Source organism: Nicotiana attenuata, chromosome 10 (genome assembly GCF_001879085.1).
Source record: "Nicotiana attenuata strain UT chromosome 10, NIATTr2, whole genome shotgun sequence".
Classification (NCBI taxonomy): domain Eukaryota; kingdom Viridiplantae; phylum Streptophyta; class Magnoliopsida; order Solanales; family Solanaceae; genus Nicotiana; species Nicotiana attenuata.
In genome coordinates, this window is record NC_031998.1 from 7,595,501 (window position 1) to 7,600,633 (window position 5,133).

The window sequence follows — 5,133 nt, forward strand, 5'->3', positions numbered from 1 at the left end:
GGTTGGCTAGTGAAAAGGGATGGGGGATATGCATGTTTTAGCTATTAAAAGGGTAGAAAGCATGTTACTAGGTTTCCATTCCTACTTGCGCAGTAGAATCCATGCTTAGGACTCATTTCATGCATTAGAGATCCTGTTCCTTAGGATTTACACTTATCATTTTTCAGCATGTCCATTTCACTATCATACCACTTAGCAATTCATGCGTTAAATGTATTATAAATGGTATTTCTGCAACCATGTTCCTACTGCCATGTACACTTAGAGATCATGTTTAGGCTAAACAACATTAACGAATATATAATCCCTGCATGCCCTAGTAACTGTAATATTTTTGCATACAGAAATCCTGTTTAGGATCTTGCATATATACAGCATCCTGCACCTCTTTTCATTTAGATACCATGTCTTTAGGATCTCACTTATATTCGCTTAAGCACACTCAGGCTAATTACGAATGCATGAAAAGGAATAAAACAATTTCATTTAGTCTTTACAACTAATTGGCCAAAGTTTCTATGTGCTGAACACCTAGAACAGCATGTTTAGGTAATAACAATAGTCTCCAACTGTCAGTAATCCTGAATAACTACTGAATCATGTTCACGCCTAGGCAAGCATTAGGTAATTACTTAAATAAAACTGGAACTGCCTCTGTTTATTTATCAACTGCTACAACCAGCAGACAAGCCTGATTCGGACTTCTTTTCTGAGTTATATAATGAATCTGAATCTGACTCAAACACCCTGCTTTAGGATTTAAAATTCGGACATTAACTGTGTTTAAGTCATGCTGCTTATATGCATTATTTCCGGAGGTATACATGACCCTTTTAATTGTTTATATGTTTCCCCTCTAAATGCAGTTCTACTTGTTTTGTATGTCGCCTTAGCATTTTACCTTTAAACCTAAGAGTCATCTTAGAACCTCCTTCTTATAGGAATAGTAGTCCTAAAATCCTCCAGGACTGATAGGAATGGGATGGGTAACAGCATGCAATAGAGGTCGAGACCAATCTTCGCTTTAATACCTTCACGGGGTGGGAAGGGTAGATATGGATATGATGACCGGTGCATAATACCACGTGTAGCCCCTCTTTCGAGGAGTGATTATCGGGTATTGCATTGATGTGATCCATATTACAAACAAACTTAGGACCCCTTTTCATTCACAAGCATGCTTAGATTATAACTCTTTTCAAAACCTTGCTTTTATTGTTTTTTTCAAACACTTGTATATTTAAATTTAAAATCCCCTATTATTTGAGACTTATTTGTTTACTTGCTAATTGCACAAATTCACAAAAACTATCTGGCCGGGAACCACACTAGTGGATCCTGAGGGGTGCCTAACACCTTCCCCTTGGGATAATTTCAAGCTCTTACCCTATCTCTGGTTATCAAATGTAGTTGTAGTTGAACCCTATAGGTGCCCTAACGCACCTTAAAAATCGTTAGGTGGCGACTCTTCAAAATACCCAATTCCCAAAAGAAAATGAGTCTTTACACCCCATGAATGTCGAAATACTCCTCCCCGATGGAAGGGGAAGAGAGAAAAAGGGGGGCGCGACAGCATGGCGACTCTGCTGGGAATTTTTAGTCTTTTACCATTTCAGATTGTTCTTGTGAATTTGTACCTCTCCCTATGTGCAATTATTTGTTTAATTCCTTTAAGCATTTAATTTCTTCTTTAAAAGCAAAACTGAAATATCTCCTTTGTTTTCTTTCCTTTATTGCTTTAAATTATGAAACTGTTGTATTTATCGCTTTCTTAACATGCAAATATATGTCAACATGCTTTTAATTATTGCATAATCATGCTCAATATAATACTCCACTCATGCCAAACAAATACTATAGCAATGCTTATAATGAGTGGTTGCGCTCTTCCTATATCATTACCCCCCCCCCCCCCCAAATTCGAAAAGGCATATTTGCGGTAAAACTAGTTGATCAGCGGTGCAGTCGACAATTCCGAGCCTTCCCCCTTGAGTTGTCCGCTCAAGGGTACCAGTCTAAAACCCCATAGAAACCTTACTCTGTTCAAATTGTGCATGCATCATGGTCAAACCTAGCTGGATCAGTTATGTTGTCCCCATAATGATCCTTTAAGATAGCCTTGTCCAAAGTCCATTGGGTTTCCCTAAACCCTAATGGGCGTCACCACGTTCTGTGCATTCATTTGGAGAACTAGATGCTTCATGCTAATTGTTGATGTTAAATAGTCGAGCCTGGTGGGGGTAGGGGCCTAACCTTATTTGCCTTGCAGAAATATGAGGCACGAAGTCCCCAGATTTGGCATGGTCACCAAAATCCACCCAAGATTGCTGAGTTGGTGGGAAGATTTGCATTCTAGTGACAAAATCTTAAAAGGTTTGAAGACTGTCAAAAGGCTGAAGGGACCGAAGGTGGACATCTAGCCAGAGCATACCTGTTGCTGGGACTTCGCGAATTGGGGAAGCTGTTCGACGGAGCCAGGGATGCCGAGTCTGGGGAAGGTCCTTCTGGGACCAAATAGATAGGAGTTTAGCTTTTTCGATTCATGAATGTAATAAGGCCAATGGCCATTAGTGACTTTTATTTCTTGCTTATCTAATGTCTTTTTTGGATTCGCCTATTTTTTATCAATGAAATGAGGCATTTAGCATTCTAAGTTCTCCAAATCAATTTGTCGCTAGGCCTACCTCGGGCACAAAAGAGGTTCCCCAAATTAGGACACGCTTTACATTCCCGCACTATGTGTTTAAATATTGCAATACTTTTTATAATCCTCACTCACTTGATTACCTTTTGTTTTATATTTTGTTTTTTATTATTCCCCTCCCCAAAAGGTTAGTTCGTGCACTCTGGCATCATCATCTTACTTCACAAGATCCAGAGGGGCACATCTCAAGAATTGGAGCATCAGGACAACAAAAAGAGCCCGACAAGCCTCGGGGTAGCAAGGCTAAAGCAAGCACTATTCACTGTTTTATTTACTAAATGATTTTCTTTCCGCATTTTTCAATTTCCGCAATAAGATCTTCAATGTTCAAAACAATTATTCAATCTATCAAAAGCACGTTTGATTTTTATTATGAATTAATATTTATTGCTATTATTTTCCTCCTTACTTTACTGCTATTACTTATCTTGATGAACCAATGACTGTGACATGCAATGAGATAACGCAACAAACGGATATTGATTCAGAGGAAGATGACATACCTGACGAGACTATCAAAGAAGTTGAGGACTTTGAGAACAGACCTAAGTCCAACCTGGACGAAACCGAAATTGTCAACCTAGGAGATTCAGGAAACGTCAAGGAAACACGAATCAGCATTCACCTATCGTCGTCAGAAAAGGAAAAGTATACAGAGTTTCTGAAAGAATATGAGGACATATTCGCCTGGTCGTATGATGACATGACTGGTTTTAGTACGTCTATTGTGGCTCACAAACTGCCAACCGATCCTATGTGTCCCCCTGTAAAGCAGAAGCTCAGAAAGTTCAAGCCTGATATGAGTTTAAAAATCAAGGAAGAAGTCAACAAGCAGATCAAAGCTAAGGTTCTCAGGGTAGTGGAATACCCAACATGGTTAGCCAACATTGTTCCTGTGCCGAAGAAGAATAGGAAGATCAGAGTCTGTGTCGACTACCGGGATCTCAACCGGGCCAGTCCGAAAGACGACTTTCCTTTACCAAATATACACATCCTGATCGACAATTACGCCAAGCATGAGTCACAATCATTCGTAGACTGCTTCGCTGGTTATCATCAAATCTGGATGGATGAGGAAGATGATGAGAAAACGGCTTTCATTACGCCGTGGGGAGTGTACTATTACAAGATGATGCCATTCGGCCTGAAGAATGTAGGGGCCACCTACATGAGGGCCATGACTACCATTTTCCATGACATGATACACAAGGAGATAGAGGTGTATGTGGACGATGTTATTATCAAGTCCAAGAAGGCCACTGACCACATGGAAGATCTGAGGAAGTTCTTCAATAGATTGCGGAGGTACAACCTGAGACTAAACCCCGCAAAGTGCGCATTTGGGGTTCCTGCTGGAAAATTACTTGGGTTTATTGTGAGCCGCTGAGGAATAGAACTGGATCCATCAAAAGTCAAAGCCATCTAAGAACTACCACCGCTGAAGAACAAGAAGGACGTGATGAGTTTCTTAGGAAGGCTTAACTACATCAGCCAATTCATAGCACAGTCCACAGTTATCTGTGAGCCGATCTTCAAGATATTAAAGAAGGACGCCACTACCAAATGGACCGATGACTGCCAAAAGGCCTTCGACAGAATCAAGGAGTACCTGTCAACACCACCAGTCTTAGTTTCGCCCGAGCCAGGGAGACCCTTATTACTCTACCTTGCAGTGTTAGACGGAGCTTTCGGCTGCGTTTTGGGGCAACATGATGAAACGGGGAGAAAGGAACAAGCCATCTATTATCTCAGCAAGAAGTTGACCTCGTACAAGGCCCGGTATTCTCTATTGGAACGGACCTGTTGTGCTTTGACTTGGGTGGCTCAGAAGCTGAGACATTACTTCTGCGCCTATACTACATATCATATCAAGAATGGATCCTTTGAAGTACATCTTTCAAAAGCCCATGCCCACTGGCAAGCTGGCCAAGTGGTAGATCCTATTGAGTGAGTTCGACATTGTTTACGTAACTCAGAATGTGGTCAAGGGACAAGCACTGGCAGACCACCTCGCTGAGAATCCCGTGGATGGAGAATACGAACCCCAGAAAACGTATTTTCCTGATGAAGAGGTATCATTCATAGGAGAAGACATTGCAGAATCCTATGATGGTTGGAGAATGTTCTTCGATGGAGCAGCAAACTTTAAAGGAGTTGGCATAGGAGCAGTCTTGATATCAGAAACCGGTCAGCATTATCCAGTGTCCGCCAAGCTCAGGTTTCCCTGCACCAACAATATGGCCGAGTATGAAGCTTGCATCTTAGGACTCAAAATGGCCATTGACATGAACGTTCAAGAGCTGCTAGTAATTTGAGATTCAGACTTACTTATACATCAGGTACGAGAAGAATGGGCAACCAAGAACTCTAAGATACTCCCATATCTGCATCATGTACAGGAACTGAGGAAAAGGTTCACAAAGACGGAG